Raw genomic sequence first — 18715 nt, 5'->3', positions numbered from 1 at the left:
TTTCCTTCACACTCCGACACCCAGGCCTTACACAATTAGGGTTAAGTGCCACATCAACAGATTTTTCACTTCGCTGGCACGGGATTCAAACCAGCAACCATTCGGTTACTGGCCCAACTCTTTAACTGCTAGGCAACCAACCTACCTTCTCACATTCAGAAAGAGGCTTTAGCTAATTAGCTATGATAATGGTGTTAGGTTTGGATTTATAGAGCATATTAACATTTTAAAATGTTAAATTCTGAGTCATAGAACTCTTGGCATTTACACGTTGACGCAGATCTCTTCTTTTGTTCTTCTTTTAAATAGCATCCGTGAGTGTGCCTATGAGTGTGTTGTAGCGTACAATCAATGTGACGCCATTGTTTCTGAAAATTAGAAGTATGTGTGCCCTGATAAGTGTGTTTTGATTGGCCTGCAGTCTTTTATGGCACTACTACAAAGAGAACAGGAGTAGGCAGAGTGTGAAAGGAAGAAGGAGGAGGAGGACAAGAGGAAGAAGGAAGAGCAATTTCTACGAACCCGACTTCTGGAAGCAGTGTTTGATGGAGAGGCAGAGGAAGTGTTAGCAATTCCAAAGGTGGTGTGACTGATATCTGTAAGATCTGTGGGGACATGTAATGAAAATGAGTAATTGACAACAAAAAAATTATAGATGCACATGGGCCACATACTAAAGTGAAAAAGCTGTTGTGAAAAATGTTTATGTGGCAAGTGACAATGATTTACTTCTCCATAATTTGGAAAAATGTTTTTCTTTGTCTTTATTATTGTGGCATCAATATAATCCACAATAGTATACACGGAGTGTACAAAACATTAGGAACACCTTCCTAATATTAAGTTTTGCCCTTAGAACAGCCTAAATTCTTTGAGGCATGGACTCAACAAGGTGTCGAAAGCATTCCATAGGGATGCTGGCCCATTTTGACTCCAATGCCTCTCCCAGTTGTGTCAAGTTGGCTGGATGTCGTTTGGGTGGTGGCCCATTCTTGATAAATAAGGGAAACTGTTGAGCATGAAAAACCCAGTAGCGTTGTAGTTCTTGACACACTCAAACCGGTGCACCCGGAGTGTGCTGAGAGTCTGGAAGCATGTTCAGGGAGTGAGTGTTTTAATAAATAAAAGAAACAATGAACACAAACAACTCACCGACATGAACACAGAATCAATAACACCTGAGGAAGGAACCAAGAGGAGTGACAGATAAAGGGAAGATAATCAAGGAGGTGAGACGATGGTGACAGGTGTGCGGGATAATCAGCAGCCTGATGACCTAGAGGGAGGATACGTGACACCTACTGTACTACCATACCCCATTCTTGCCCATTCACCCTCTTGTGTAAGTGTGCCATTCAATGTCTCAATTGTCTGAAGGCTTAAACATCCTTCTTTAACCTGTGTCCTCCCCTTCATCTACACTGATTGAAGTGGATTTAACAAGTGACATCAATAAGGGATCATATCTTTCATCTGGATTTACCTGCTCAGTCTGTCATGGAAAGAGCAAGTGTTCTTAATGTTATGTACACTCAGTGTACATTTACAGGACATTTCTAACATAATTGTGCTTTGGTACTTATCTAGGTCTATGACAGAGACACAAAACACGCCAGTGGCTACTAAAGCAACTTTGCATGATCAACATCACAGATGCCACCAGCAACAAATCGGTGTCAGAAGCAGAAGGTGGGTGTCAGCCGGAGGTTATCACCCTATCGGTGGAGAGAACACACTGGTGAGATAATACAGCGCTAACAGAAATATTAGCTCTTGGTTAGATGAGATTGAGTGTTCCCCCACCAATTACCATTGACGCATACAAACTATTGATAGGCAAACAAGCATGACTTGACTTAATCCCTTTCTTTGGGGAGCATAGGTCATACACAAACTTCCTCCAGCAGGCAAACAACTTCTGACTATTGGAGTTAGGTGTCCATGCCTAAGGCCTTAGCAATTGCAGAAGTATGTCAGGTAGTTTTTTTTTAATAGGGTGTGTTTGGATGGCAGCCAATCTACAGAGCTCCTTTTTGAGGGCCATCTTGGAGCAGTTTAGCTGGGGGCAGACGCGAGGACCCACGCAGATGATGTCAGCACTCCAGAGCAGGTATGCAATAATCAGGGTTCTATATCTGTGTGTGTGTGTGTGTGTGTGTGTGTGTGTGTGTGTGTGTGTGTGTGTGTGTGTGTGTGTGTGTGTGTGTGTGTGTGTGTGTGTGTGTGTGTGTGTGTGTGTGTGTGTGTGTGTGTGTGTGTGTGTGTGTGTGTGTGTGTGTGTGTGTGTGTGTGTGTGTGTGTGTTTGAGAAAGAGACAGAGGGTGTCTGTGTACTTGTGTTTTACAAGCCTTATTTGGGCTTATGTTTTTGTTGGCATGTTCCAGGTGGCTTCTTGGGATGGCTGTGATTGACTCCATGCTGAGGAAGATGAAGGCGGAGCAACAGAGTATGACAGAGGAGGAGCTAAAGCAGAAAGAGGCTGAAACTGACCGGTAACGCCAAACTGTTCAACCCCACCCACTCAAGAGACATTTCATAGAGTTTGATACTATCAAAACATACAGTGCATTCAGAAAGTATTCCAACCCGTTCACTTTTTCCACATTTTGTACATTACAGCCTTATTCTAAAGTTGATTAAATAAAAATCCTCAGCAATCTACACACAATACCCCATAATGACAAAACGAAAAAGTTTTATTTATTTTAGCAAATGTATAAAAATACAAAAAACAGATATACCTTATTTACATAAGTATTCAGACGCTTTGCTATGAGACTCAAAATTGAGCTCAGATGCATCTTGTTTCCATTGATCATCCTTGAGATGTTTCTACAACTTGATTGTAGTTCACCTGTGGTAAATTCAATTGATTGTACATGATTTGGAAAGGCAAACACCTGTCTATATAAAAGGTCCCACCGTTGACAGTGCATGTCAGCGCAAAAACCAAGCCATGAGGTCGAAGGAATTGGCCGTAGAGCTCCGATACAGGATTGTGTCGAGGCACAGATCTGGGGAAGGGTGCCAAAACATTTCTGCGGCATTGAAGGTCCCCAAGAACACAGTGGCCTCCATCATTCTTAAATGGAAGAAGTTTGCAATCATCAAGGCTCTTCCTAGAGCTGGCCGCCTGGCCAAACTGAGCAATCGTGGGAGAAGGGCCTTGGTCAGGGAGGTGACCAAGAACCCGATGGTCACTTTGACAGAGCTCTAGAGTTCCTCTCTGGAGATGGGAAAACCTTCCAAAAGGACAACCATCTCTGCAGCACTCCACCAAATCAGGCCTTTATGGTAGATTGGCCAGATGGAAGCCACTTCTTACTAAAAAAGGTACATGACAGCCCGCTAGGAGTCAGACCCTGAGAAACAAGATTATCTGGTCTGATAAAACCAAGATTGAACACTTTGGCCTGAATGCCAAGTATGGAAGAAACCTTGCACCATCCCTATGTTTTTTAAATTTGTAATAAATTTGCTAAAATGTTTTTGCTTTGTCATTATGGGGTATTGTGTGTAGATTGATGAGGGGGAAATACTAGCCGAAGGCACTATACATGCTCCCAAACATTCTAATTAGGTCATGTTTCATGTGTACAGCATAAAGAACAGAGTAGGATACAAAATCTATCCAGAACACTAAGAGAAACTGAATAGCTTATCCGGAAATCAGATGTCGTATGCACACAGTATGACGCAATGTGTTAACTATTTGTAATATCTATTTCCCCTCCCCCTTAACCAAACTATCGAGCTCACAAAGCAGCTTGTTGATCCTGTTAAGTCACATCTCCATGATTTCCCCACACATTGTTCACTGATAGTCGGGAAACAGTGCAAACATAACATTACGCAACTTTCACTGGGGATGGCGGGGGGGGGACATGTCACCCCCACATTCTGAAATTACATTTGTCTCCCCCAGTTTTATCATTGGAATGTGATACAAAACGAGGCAACGGTATGCTTTAGGACCATGCAGACGCCTCCGAGCGGTAGGGTAGGCTGTTGAGTGTTTATCCAACTGGACACACAAAAAAATAATGACCCCCCCCCCCCCCCCCCCACTTCTAAAACCAAAGTTGCACCCCTGGTTTTCTCTCAGCCTGAATGTGGAGGTAGAGCAGCTCCAGAAAGAGCATGAGCGATGCCAGAGAGAGGTAAGACACATCTGGAATCAATAGTTCAAAGATTAAAAGGAAACATTTTCTCTGTGTGTGTTTATATAGCAGCAGAAGGCCTTCGTTGAGCTGAATAAAGCCCCGTTTCCACTGGCACTTAAAATTAGGGCCTAATTCGAGCTGGCTGGAATGGAATTCTCAAAATCGAGCTCAGTCAAGGGTAAACCCAGGCCAGCGCAGCCCATTTTCAAAACTTGTGCTAGCTCGATTAGAATGCTGATCACTGCTGGATGCTGACACCATGTTTTGCTAGCTCGTCTGGGCCTGTTGCTGTTAGCTAGCAGATGGACAAGCAGTACTGCAGTAGTCAGACATGATACCAATTACCACCATAGCTGGATCCTTCATTCATTTTTGCACTACAAAATAAACTTTTATGAGAACAGTCAGTCCTAATCAGAGTTGAAAAAAGCTGGAATTTTAGCTGGCCATGTCTTATTGAAAGCTAGCTAGCTACATCATATCAAACATGTTGTCTGGTATGCTTGGTTAGATGGCTAGCTAATAGCCAGGCAAAAAATCCCTGTTAGGGATATCATCTCATGCAAGACCAAGGGAGTAACGTAAACTCACCCCATTCCGTACAAATGTGCGCAACCGCAACATTCAAACGAGGCTACAAAGAAAACGAATGGGACTGTAGCGACTGTGTTGACTAGAGGTCGACCGATTATGATTTTTCACCGCCGATACCGATACCGATTATTGGGGGACCAAAAAAGCCGATACCGATTAAATCGGCCGATTTTTTTTTCAAAATGTATTTGTAATAATGACAATTACAACAATACTGAATGAACACTTATTTTAACTTAATACATCAATAAAATCAATTTAGCCTCAAATAAATAATGAAACATGTTCAATTTGGATTAAATAATGCAAAAACATAGTTTTGGAGAAGAAATTAAAAGTGCAATATGTGCCATGTAAGAAAGCTAACGTTTAAGTTCCTTGCTCAGAACATGAGAACATATGAAACCTGGTGGTTCCTTTTAACATGAGTCTTCAATATTCCCAGGTAAGAAGTTTTAGGTAGTAGTTATTATAGGAATTATAGGATTATTTCTCTATACGATTTGTATTTCATATACCTTTGACTATTCTTAGGCACTTTAGTATTGCCAGTGTAACAGTATAGCTTCCGTCCCTCTCCTCGCTCCTACCTGGGCTCGAACCAGGAACACATCGACGACAGCCACCCTCGAAGCAGCGTTACCCATGCAGAGCAAGTGGAACAACTACTCCAAGTCTCAGAGCGAGTGACGTTTGAAACGCTATTAGCGCGCACCCCGCTAACTAGCTAGCCATTTCACATTGGTTACACCAGCCTAATCTCGGGAGTTGATAGGCTTGAAGTCATAAACAGCGCAATGCTTGAAGCACAGCGACGAGCTGCTGGCAAAACGCACGAAAGTGCTGTTTGAATGAATGCTTACGAGCCTGCTTGTGCCTACCATCGCTCAGACTGCTCTATCAAATCATAGACTTAATTATAACATAATAACACAGAAATACGAGCCTTAGGTCATTAATATGGTAGAATCCAGGAACTATTTTCACGTTCGTCGTAATCCTCCTCGTCTGAGGAGGAGTAAGGATCGGACCAAAGCGCAGCGTTGTTTGAATACATCTTCTCTATTTATTATAACGAAGACGAAGAACACTAAACAAACTTACAAAAACAACAAAACGAACGAACGTGAAGCTATACAGTGGGGCAAAAAAGTATTTAGTCAGCCACCAATTGTGCATGTTCTCCCACTTAAAAAGATGAGAGAGGCCTGTAATTTTCATCATAGGTACACTTCAACTATGACAGACAAAATGAGAAAAAAAATCCAGAAAATCACATTGTAGGATTTGTTATGAATTTATTTGCAAATTATGGTGGAAAATAAGTATTTGGTCACCTACAAACAAGCAAGATTTCTGGCTCTCACAGACCTGTAACTTCTTCTTTAAGAGGCTCCTCTGTCCTCCACTCGTTACCTGTATTAATGGCACCTGTTTGAACTTGTTATCAGTATAAAAGACACCTGTCCACAACCTCAAACAGTCACACTCCAAACTCCACTATGGCCAAGACCAAAGAGCTGTCAAAGGACACCAGAAACAAAATTGTAGACCTGCACCAGGCTGGGAAGACTGAATCTGCAATAGGTAAACAGCTTGGTTTGAAGAAATCAACTGTGGGAGCAATTATTAGGAAATGGAAGACATACAAGACCACTGATAATCTCCCTCGATCTGGGGCTCCACGCAAGATCTCACCCCGTGGGGTCAAAATGATCACAAGAACGGTGAGCAAAAATCCCTGAACCACACGGGGGGACCTAGTGAATGACCTGCAGAGAGCTGGGACCAAAGTAACAAAGCCTACCATCAGTAACACACTACGCCGCCAGGGACTCAAATCCTGCAGTGCCAGACGTGTCCCCCTGCTTAAGCCAGTACATGTCCAGGCCCGTCTGAAGTTTGCTAGAGAGCATTTGGATGATCCAGAAGAAGATTGGGAGAATGTCATATGGTCAGATGAAACCAAAATATAACTTTTTGGTAAAAACTCAACTCGTCGTGTTTGGAGGACAAAGAATGCTGAGTTGCATCCAAAGAACACCATACCTACTGTGAAGCATTACAATTACAATTTAAAAAAAATTACAATTAAATCCATTTTAATTCCACTTTGTAACACAACAAAATGTGGAAAAAGTCAAGGGGTGTGAAAACGTTCTCAAGGCCCTGTATGCATTAATTAAAGCAGCGATTTTAAAATCAAATGATACATTTGACTTTGTTTTTACCAGTCTAACTACATAACAACATAATAATGTTTTTTAAAGGTAAATCTCTTGATAAACTGGTTAAATTAAGATGGCATAGGCCTATTCACAATACAGGTGAATGCAGTTATTGAGTTGTTTTAGCTGAACAGCGGAGTCTATGGTGCTACAGATGACAAACAATCTGTTTGCCTTCCATTTGGGGACTTATGTTAGCCTACATATCAACACTTTTTTTGTTGCATAGAACCATCACTCTTGCGTGTCACACCTGTATGGAAGGACATCATATAGGCTCTGCTGTTAGTTTGAGAATTAAAAAAATATATTCGATGCAAATGGGTCCAACGTAACATCATGATTTGTGATAATTTATGAAACAAGTATTTTTAGTCATTTTCTGTGATTGGGGGATTATTTATTTTTTTAGCTGTCAGGACTCATCTCTAAACAATTTGGTTGCCAGGACGAAATTCGAAACAACTCAATTGGGCAAGGAAGTGTTCAGGAAAGATCATCGCCGACCCCTCCCACCCGGGTCACCACCTCCTCCAAAAATGCATCTCTGGCAGGCGGTTCAGATCACTCATGATCAAAACCTCCCGCCACCTGAAAGTATCTTCCCCCGGGCTGTGGCCCTCACCAACCGGCCATTTGGCCTATAAAGACCAAAGGACTATGCACTCTATGCTGAACACCGCATCAAGCCATCTGTGAACTGTACACACAATAACTGCACTACACTGCATTGCACTCTGTCCATCTCGCTGCATTTAGATATACTGTATTCTTACTGATGTTGTAAATGTGTACATCCACTGTATATCAACCGTATACCCACTGTACATTTGTATATCTGCTCATTCTCTTATAGCTCTATGCTCACTCTACCTAGTATATAATGTATGCCAACTTTGTTTAAACTCCGTTGTCTGTATGTCTCTAAATGTTGTTTATCAGTAGCAGCACCATATCACCAAGAACAATTCTGAGTATGTATAAATGTACAGTACTTGGCTAATAAAGGCGATTATGATGACTCAGATCTTCCAATAGTTTAAGTGGGAACGGACACACACGGTGATCTACAACGTTCTTGGTCCATAAACATGCAGGAAGATTCTTACTAAGCTAAAGCTCTTGCCAACCTTTATTTAGGCATTTTAAAACACGTCTTTCCCTATTACGACAATCATCTAATCCGACTATCAATTTACGGGTACGACTGCGGCTGGTCAGATCAGCACACCAGTAAATAGCTAATGTTACAGCGCAAGTCAGATGGCTCGTTGCTGAAAATGGTGAATGTTCAAAATGATAACCAGCTAATGTTAGCTAGCTACGTTGGCTAAATATCTCCTATCGAATATCATAGCACCATGTTTATCTAGCAGGCTAGCTAGCATAGCAGTTAATGTAGCTAGCTAGCTAGCTAACACCACATATGAATGGGTTAGTTATCATAATATTTGGTAACAGGTCACATAGCTTACTTATTGCATGCATGTCCGGGCACATCGACTCAAGCCTTATTTGCAACATGAGTTAGATTTTGGTCACTGTGTCAATTAATAATTTTCTCAATACTGCACCTTTCTGTTGGAGAATGAGCTATCTTGCTGCTACTGCTGATTTTCCCAGCTAGACATTCCTCGGCATTGTTCATGGCTCAGGCGGTGAGTGTTGGCTGGCATAGCAGCAGTTTTGCTATGTACAGTAGCGGGACTATCGTCAAAGTCGACAGACTAGAAAAGATTATCGGTCGTTCATATAGATATTCCACTATACTCAGTGATTGTGTCTTTGCTGACACCACCAGGTGAAGAAAGTTACTCGAACATAACTGTTGTAATTACTTCTTTACAAAAAAGGGAGATTGTAGCTAGTACATTAAGGATGGCAAAAACACTTAGAAGAAGATTTGGTTTGAGAGCCTGTCAAATATATGTTTGGTCTTCCTCAGGTCTACAAAGAGATGCTTCAGAACCAATCGTTTGTGGGCTGTGTCAACCCCCAGTGCTCTGCTCAACATCCCCAAATGTAGGTCAGAACCCCATGTTAATGTACATGGCACATTCGTTATACAGAGTTGCATGTAGAAGTGCTTTAATATGATATTTCTCTGCTATATAAATGCATGTTAGAACTATTCATATGAGTTTGCTCAAGATTCTGAATATTTAGCTTTTTTTCTTTTTCAGCCAGGAGCTATTCTGCCCCAAAATATTATACGACTTCGGCAACTTTGGCATCTTGTGGTTTTCTGTAAGTGTAACAGTATAGCTTTCGTCCCTCTCCTCGCCCCTACCTGGGCTCGAACCAGGGACCCTCTGCACACATAGACAACGGCCACCCTCGAAGCATCGTTACCCATCGCTCCACAAAAGCTGCAGCCCTTGCAGAGCAAGGGGAACAACTACTTCAAGGTCTCAGAGCGAGTGATGTCACCAATTGAAACGCTATTAGCGTGCATCCCGTTAACTAGCTAGCCATTTCACGTCGGTTACTTAAGTATGGTGCTCATCAATGACTGGAAAATTAATTGAGGTACCATACTAGAGATTGGTACTTTTCTTATAACCAGAGGCTGTGATTCTGGGCCTGTTTTCACTAATAGTTTGAGTGGGAGTTCTGATCTAGGATCATTTTAGCATTTCAGATCATAATGAATAAGATAAGGACAGGAAGGACCTGATTCTAGATCAGACACTTTGAGAATACATGCACAAATACTTGGCTCTGAGTGAGTTTCTGACATTGTATTGTTGCTGGAGCTTGCACCACTCTATGACCAGGCCATAAGATCAGTATGTCTTATTTGCAGGAAGGAAATCTTGCTGGTTTGCCATTGCTGCTTGACAACTATACCCCTCCTATGGAGGGTCTGCCCATGTTCATCCTACATTTGGCTACTGTGGTGTGAACTGTGAATTATTCTTATCCATGACCATGTCCTATCAATATGTGATCAATATGTATCAATAAGTTCTTCTAGACTAGAGTGACTAATTGGAAGGTTTGTGTTATGTTGCGTAGGTGAACTGGGACAATGACAAGTATTGCTTCAGACTTCAGCAAGGAGTGCATCCTGTTCTATTCCATCAGAAAACAGTACGTCCTGGAGGTGGAGGTTGGAGAGGGCAGGTATTTCACATGCACCATCTTGGGTTGTGTTCATTCGGCACCAAACAGAAGAAAACGGACTGACATGGAAGGACTACTGGACTTTGCCAATAACAAACTATAATTTTTGTTTTCTGTTGCATGCCTAATAAACACAGCCCTGTTGAGTGATTAGGATGGGCCTTGCACTTGTCAATCTAATATAAGTGGGCAGTTGATGGCATCTAGGTTACATTTAGTAGGTACCAAGAAAGGATTTAGGAGCAAATATTTTTTAAATGGAAGAAGTACTGCCAGAATGCCAAATAGGAACCCAGGCTTGTGTTTTCAGTTTAAACTTTTGGTCAGATTAAAGGGATACTTTGGCACTTTGTCTACTTCCCCAGAGTCAGATGAACCCGTGGATACCAGTTTCACTCGCCAATGATAACTATCATTAGCACAATGACTGGAAGTCTGGATATCTGCAAACATGTTGCGAATTCTGTAACAACAGCAAACCCCCATGAGTGATTTAATGATAACTACTATTCATATGAAAGGAATTCATTTGCCTATCAAACGTTTAAAAAAGTATTGACTCAGCTTAAAAGAGAAAAGGTACAGATTGCGCTCCTACAGGAGAGCATCTGACCGACTTGGAACATGAGAAACTAAAGCGACACTGGATTGGCAAATTGTTTTACTCATCCTATAATTCTAAAAGCAGAGGCGCTGCAATTCTTATTCACAAAAATCTCCCTTTTACACTGGATAAGATTCTGAAGGTAGATATTTTATTATTACTGGTTTTCCATATGGCAAGCATATTCAGCTGGGATCAATTTATGCACCTAATATTTACAAAAATACCTTTATTGCAAATTGTGTAAATGATGTGGCCTCACTGGCAACACCATTCTGTGTTTTAGGAGACTATAATTGTCCATTGAACCCACTGGTCGATCAAAAACCTCCCAACCAGAAGGTCTCTAGGATAACTAAGGGTATACATATTTGTGATGATTTCTGTCTGCATGATGCTTGGAGGATAATGCATCCAAATTGAGAAGCACTCTACTTTTTACTCCGCCAGACTAGAATTGACTACTTTCACAACAGATTTTAGACCGAACAGTCTTGTGATATCGGTATCATGTGTTTGTCAGACCAATCCCATGTCAGCATTGTAATTTACCCACCTGAATTCACTGTCTTTTTAAAGAATCCATGTAATCTCTATATGGAGGATAATGACACCCCCAACATATCTCCTTCAATAATTTGTGAAGCAGGCAAAGCAGTTATGGGAGGGAAAATTATTTCTTATGTCACAGCTAAAAGAAAGAAAACATTTAAACTACAGTTGGATTTAGAGATTGTAAGGGGTGCGTATTGGTGGCAGGGAAGTCAGGCGCTGGAGAGCCAAAACTGGGTTACAACGGAGCAGTTTAATACATAAAACCACTGGAAATCCAGAACAAACAATCCATGGGTACAAAACCCGTCGCACACCAGATAAACGTGCACAATGCACTTACAATAAACAATTCCGGACAAGGACATGGGGGGAACAGAGGGTTAAATACACAACATGTAATGAGGGAATTGAAACCAGGTGTGTGGGAAGACAAGACCAAACAAATGGAAAATGAAAAGTGGATTGATGATGGCTAGAAGGCCGGCGACGCCAACCGCCGAACGCCGCCCGGACAAGAAGAGTAACCGACTTCGGCGGAAGTCGTGACAGAGATAGAAGTAAGGCAACTTGAAGATGAAGTTGACTTCTTCCAAACAGCTCTTCAAAGAATTACAAGCTGCAAGATCAGCATTAAACCAACATTTTACAGACAACGCAGAAGCACCTATTTTCCAGGCTAGACAGATTATATGAATATGGAAATAAGCCAAGTCGAATCCTCTCAAGACTGGCAAAGAATAGAACAGAACCAGATGCTATACCCTCATTAAAGGATCAATCAGAGAGTTTGTTCAGAAAGGATTGCATGTCAGCCAGATTATTGCTGGAGTCAGAACAGTAGAGTGACAGGTAGTAGTCCCTCATAATGGTATTCATTTCCCTAGTGGTGGAACGATTCACCACTAGGGAAATTAATACCATTATGAGGGACTACTACCTGTCACTCTACTGTTCTGACTCCAGCAATAATCTGGCTGACATGCAATCCTTTCTGAACAAACTCTCTCCCATGTGGGAGACAGAATTATTATGCAAGGTGATTTCCAAAGAAGAAATACAAGAAGCGATTAAAACCCTTAAAAATGGGAAATCCCCAGGACCTGATGGGTTTGGACCAGAGTTTTATAAGAATTGTCAAGATTTCATAATGTCAGGGCGAACTCCCTCCCACTTCAAACCTTGCTAATATTCTCATTCTTAAGAAAAATAAACAAGCCGAACTCTGCTTTAGCTATAGGCCTGTGTCCCTTATTAATGTGGACAGTAATTTCCTGTCTAATATCCTGGCTAGGAGACTAGAAAGATTTTTACCAACTTTTTAATAAAGCCGGATCAAACTGTTTTTTTATAACGCAAAGGCATTCATTTACAAATGTCAGAGGTCTCCTCAGCATAATACAACACTGTGAGCAATAGAGCAGTGTCTCTATCATTGGATGCCAAGAAGGCATTTGTCCGAATAGAATGGCCAAACCTATTTAAAGTACTTAACTGCTTTGAAGTAAGAGAGAATTTTGTTAACTGGATAAAGTTGATATAACATGCCCCCAGGCCACTGTGATAACAAATGGAATGCAGTCACCCACTTTCTTTTTGGGTAGAGGAGCACGCCAGGGTTGTCCAATGTCACCTCTGTTATTTGCCTTGGTTTTAGAGCCTCTGGCAGAGGCTTTACGTACTCAAGAAGGTCTTACAGGTGTCGAGATTTAGAAAACAAACTCACATCTCTCTATATGCAGATATTTTGCTATTCATTTCTAAACCATAAACCTCTGTTCCCTTTCTTATTGACTTCAGAGGTTTAGATATTTTTCTGGCTCCAAAATTAATTCCAATACATCAGAGGCTATGCCCCTAGGGAGCTTGAGCGACAACAATTTGAATGACTTCCCGTTCAATTGGACAAATTTCATTTGGCTTATCTTGGTATAGAAATACCAACATCACAACCTGTCTAACAGCAACTTTGTACCTGTACTTAGGGCAGTTAAGGAACACCTAGATAGGTGGATGGATCTGCCATTATCACGGTTGGGTAGAATTCTTAAAATGACCCCAGACTTTTGTATCCCCTTCAGATGGTCCCAGTGCATTCGGAAAGTATTCAGACCTCTTGACTTTTTCCACATTCAGTTACAGCCGTATTAAAAAAAAACTAAGTGCTAAAAAACTTTTTTTTACTCCATAATAACTAATCAAAAACAGTTTTTTTGATTTTGAAAACTGAAATATGACATTTACATAAGTTTTCAGACCCTTTACTCAGTACTTTGTTGAAGCATCTTTGGCCGCGATTACAGCCTCAAATTTTCTTGGGTATGACACTACAAGCTTGGCTCACCTGTATTTGGAGAGTTTCTCCCATTCTTATCTGCAGATCCTCTCAAGCTCTGTCAGGTTGGATGAGGAGCGTCGCTGCACAGCTATTTTCAGGTCTCTCCAGAGATATGTGATCCGGTTCAAGTCTGTGTTCTGGCTGGGCCAATCAAGGACATTGAGACTTGTCCTTAATCCATTCCTGCGTTGTCTTGGCTGTGTGCGAAGAGTCGTTGTTCTGTTGGAAGGTGAACATTCCCCGCAGTCTGATGTCCTGAGCAGGTTTTCATCAAGGATCTTTCTGTACTTTGCTCCATTCATCTCTCCCTCAATCCTGACTAGTCTCCCAGTCCCTGCAAAACATCCTCACAGCAGGATGCTGCCACTACCATGCTTCACCGTACAGATGGTGCCAGGTTTCCTCCAGACGTGAAGCTTGGCATTCAGCGAAAGAGTTGGTTAAATAAGACCAGAGAATCTTATTTCTCATGGTCAGAGTCCTTTAGGTGCCTTTTGGCAAACTCCAAGCGGGCTGTCATGTGCCTTTTACTGAGGAGTGGCTTCCGTCTGGCCACTCTACTATAAAGGCCTGATTGGTGGAGTGCTGCAGAGATGGTTGTACTTCTGGAAGGTTCACCCATCTTCACAGAGGAACTTTGGAGCTCTGTCAGAGTGACCCTCGGGTTCTTGGTCACCTCCCTGACCGAGGCCCTTCTCCCCCAATTACTCAGTTTGGCGAGGAGGCCAGCTCTAGGAAGAGTCTTGGTGGTTGCAAACCGCTTCCATTTAAGGGACCTTCAATGCTGCAGAAATGTTTTGGTACCCTTCCCCAGATCTGTGCCTCAACACAATATGTCTCAGAGCTCTATAGACAATTCCTTCGACTTAATGGCTTGGTTTTTGCTCTGACATGCACTGTCAACTGTGGGACCATATAGAGACAGGCGTTTGCCTTCCCAAATCATGTCCAATCATTTGAATTTACCACAGGTGGACTCCAATCAAGTTGTAGAAACATCTCAAGGATGATCCATGGAAACAGGATGTACCCAAGCTACATTTCAAGTCTCATAGCAAAGAGTCTGAATACTTATGTAAATAAGGTATTTCAGTTTTTTATGTTTAATACATTTGCAAACATTTCTAAAAACCTGATTTGTCATTATGGGTTATTGTGTGTAGATTGACAAACAAAATGTAATGCATTTTAGAATAAGGCTGTAATGTAACAAAATGTGGAAAAAGTCAAGGGGTCTGAATACTTTCCAAATGCACTGTATAACAAGAAATACTTTAATAAACGAAATAATACATTAAAGTATGTGGACACCCATTTCTGAGAGGTGTATAAATCGTTCACACAGCCTTGCAATCTCCATAGACAAACTTCGGCAGTAGAATGGCCTTAATTTAGAGCGCAGTGACTTAACGTGGCACCGTCATAGGATGCTACCTTTCCAACAAGTCAGTTCGTCAAATGTCTGCCCTTCTAGAGTTGTCCCAGTCAACTGTAAGTGCTGTTATTGTGAAGTGGAAACATCTAGGAGTCACAACGGCTCAGCCATGAAGTGGTAGGCCACACAAGCTCACAGAACGGGACCGCTGAGTGCTGAATCACGTAAAACTCGTCTGTCCTCGGTTGCAACACTCACTACAGAGTTCCAAACTGCATCTGGAAGCAATGTCAACACAAAAACTGTTTGTCGGGAGCTTCATGAAATGGGTTTCCATGGCAGAGCAGCCGCACATAAGCCTAAGATCACAATGCCAAGCATCGGCTGGAGTGCTGTAAAGCTCGCCACCATTGGAGCAGTGGAAATGCATTTTCTGGAGTGATGAATCACACTTCACCATCTTGCAGTCCAACGGACAAGTCTGGGTTTGGCGGATGCTGGGAGAACATTATCTGCCCCAATGCATATTGCCAGCTGTAAAGTTTGGTGGAGGAGGAATAATGGTCTAGGGCTGTTTTTCATGGTTTGGGCTAAGCCCCTTAGTTCCATTGAAGGGAAATATTAATGCTACAGCATACAATGACATTTGAGACGATTCTGTGCTTTCAACTGTTATGTTCCCACAAGACAAACTCAAAATGTCGGTTACAACAAAGGGGACTGACAAAGAAAATCACTTTAACAACCAAACAATACAGAAAGGGGTTCAAAACGGGTTCTGAAAGGCACCCACTGAAAGTTGGCAAAGCCCCTAGTAATGGGTTCTAAAAGACAACCACCATGGATGCCCACTAGGTTTGCCTCTGCATAGATAAACTAAAATAAATACCCACAACAACTTAGGATAGAGAGCAAAAAGACTATGAAGCAAAACAAGCAGGGGTTAACACCAAAACTCAGGCTTCTTTCAAACTTAAATAGGTAGAGCTCAAAATCACACCATAGCTGAAGTGGTTACCATAGCAGCACCCACCCGTAGCACGCGCTCCAGCAGGTATATTGCACTGGTCATCCCCAAAGCAAACACTTCCTTTGGCCACCTTTCCTTCCAGTTCTCTGCTGTCAATGACTGGAACGAATTGCAAAAATCTCTGACGCTGGAGTCTTATATCTCCCTCTCTAACTTTAAGCATCAGCTGTCAGAGCAGTTTACCGATCACTGTACCTGTACACAGCCCATCTGTAAATAGCACAGCCAACTACCTCATCCCCATATTATTACTTACTCTCTTGCTCTTATGCACCCCAGTATCTTTACTTGCACATCATCATCTGCACATCTATCACTCCAGTATTAATGCTAAATTGTAATTATTTCGCCTCTATGGCCTATTTATTGCCTACCTCCCTACATTTGCACACACTGTACATACATTTTTCTATTTTTCTTTTCTATTGTGTTATTGACTGTAGGTTTGTGTAACTCTGTGTTGTTTTTGTCACACTGCTTTGCTTCATCTTGGCCAGGTCGCAGTTGTAAATGAGAACTTGTTCTCAACTGGTCAACCTGGTTAAATAAAAGGTGAAATATTTAAATTAAAAATTAAAGTGTAGCTCTCCCCAACATCTCTCAAGCTCCACTGGAGCACTGGGCTAGCCACTCCTAAATAGCACCTGGGCCAACACAGGTGAAACACCTTCCCACTAACGAGATGGCAACCAACAGAGGTGTTACACATACTGACTGACGAGGTGACACCAATCGATGCACCCTACGTGCTATAAGTGCTAAAGTCCAACTTCATAACATATATGGAAAAACCAAAGCCTATATTTTTGTTGGACAAGTTTTCTCACCACCAACAGAAAACAGCTTATATCGCACAACATAATCAACTTAAATGCGTCGCTACTTATGCATCGCCTTCTCCAAAATAAAGTGGCTGTCAATCATTAAATACAAGAAAAAAAACAGCCACTTAAGATAAATAAATATAATATATATATATATATTTTTTTTTTATATAGCTGCCGAAAACATAGACGTTTTGAAAAACGTACATACATTTCTATAACTCTCATCCCCCTGGAACGAGGGCAACCAAAACAATATTCATATCTAAAACGGCAAAACGTACAGTCAAAATAAATGGTGAGCCAGGGCTACACACTGGCTAAAGACAACACAAAACTTATGAACTGACCATCCTTGAAAGACAATCAACAACCAAGTTGTCCTTACCACAGACTTGTCTGATTTCAAGGGGAAACTCCTACAATATTCTTAGTAACTTTCCTCTCTTTAAAGGGTTCACTCGATAGGCATGTTGTTGGATCGGGGCCCCAACGTCAATGTCATGCTTGAGTACATTTGTTTGGGTTGGCACGTCTGAGAATAAACCCTAGTATTCTAAAAGCAGTGCAACAATGTCGCCTTTTTCCTCCGGAGACAACTATGCCAAAAATAGATCAAGGTTTTCCAAAATCTCTGAGTTACTCAACCGTCCAACTGGCACAGGGTGTATTGGGCTTTCCTCATACTATTGAGAAGACTTTAGTCAACGGTGACAGCAATGGCCACAGGCAGAACACGATTACTGGTTTCCACCAACTTTACCGCCGATCGTAGTGGGTGAAGTGTGGTTTCAACATGTTGACATGACACAGCCGAGTTTCTCCTGTGCTCTGGTGTGGCAATGATGTAATCCAGTTTACACATTTTTTTCATTATGAGGTAAGGGCCTGAAAGCGAACCTGCAACGGTGACCCCAGAACGGGCAACAAAACCAGGACTTGGTTACCCACATTGAAAGTGCGGTTTCGGGCCTTTCGATCATACCAAACTTTCATTTTCGTTTGCGCCTTCTCCAGATTCTCACTGGCAAACTCACAGACATGGTGTAATCTGTATTGAAAAGTGCTAACATGCTCTGACAAATTTGTTTAAGGGGTCGCCCTGCAACAACCTTTCTCTCAGCAAACTCAAAGGAAGAGTTAATTCGGACTAAAACCGAGAGATTCCTGAACAACCTCACGTGCTGCAAATAGCACAAGAGGGACCCCTTCATCTGAGTCTTTCTCCAACTCAAAGCATTAAGCTCTCAACATAGATTTCAAAGTCTGATGAAATCTCTCAAGAGCACCTTCAGTCTCAGGGTGGTAGGCACACCAAAACACAGGCTTCTTTCAAACTTCAATTGGTTGTGCTCGAAATCGCACCACAACTGAAGTAAAGTGTAGCTCTCCCCAACATCTCTCATCAGCACTAGGCCAGCCACTCCTAAATAGCACCTGGGTCAACACAGGTGCAACACCTTCCTGCTAACAACATGACAACCAGCACAGGTGTAACACATACTGACTGACGAGGTGACACCAATCGGTGCGCCCAACATAGTGGTGAGCCATCATTCAGGGCCTGTTTTGCATGTTATCTTGGCATTAATAAGTGTCACACATCAGTCTGCAAACAATGTAAAAAATAATCATTGAGTTAATAAAGCCGCATACAACAGGTGTAGATATTACTGTGAAATGCTTACTTACAAGGCCTTAACCAACAACTCAGTTAAATAAATAGTTAAGAAAATATTTACTAAATTAACAAAAGTTTTTTTTTAAATCAAAAAGTAACAAGAAAATTACATAATAACGAGGCTATATACAGGGGTTACCGGTATCCAGTCAATGTGCGGGGGTACAGGTTAGTCGAGGTAATTTGTAAATTGACTAAAG

This window comes from Salvelinus alpinus, chromosome 3 (genome assembly GCF_045679555.1).
Source record: "Salvelinus alpinus chromosome 3, SLU_Salpinus.1, whole genome shotgun sequence".
In the NCBI taxonomy this organism is placed as follows: domain Eukaryota; kingdom Metazoa; phylum Chordata; class Actinopteri; order Salmoniformes; family Salmonidae; genus Salvelinus; species Salvelinus alpinus.
The sequence above is the reverse complement of the archived record's forward strand: the minus strand, read 5'-3'. Positions refer to the sequence as shown.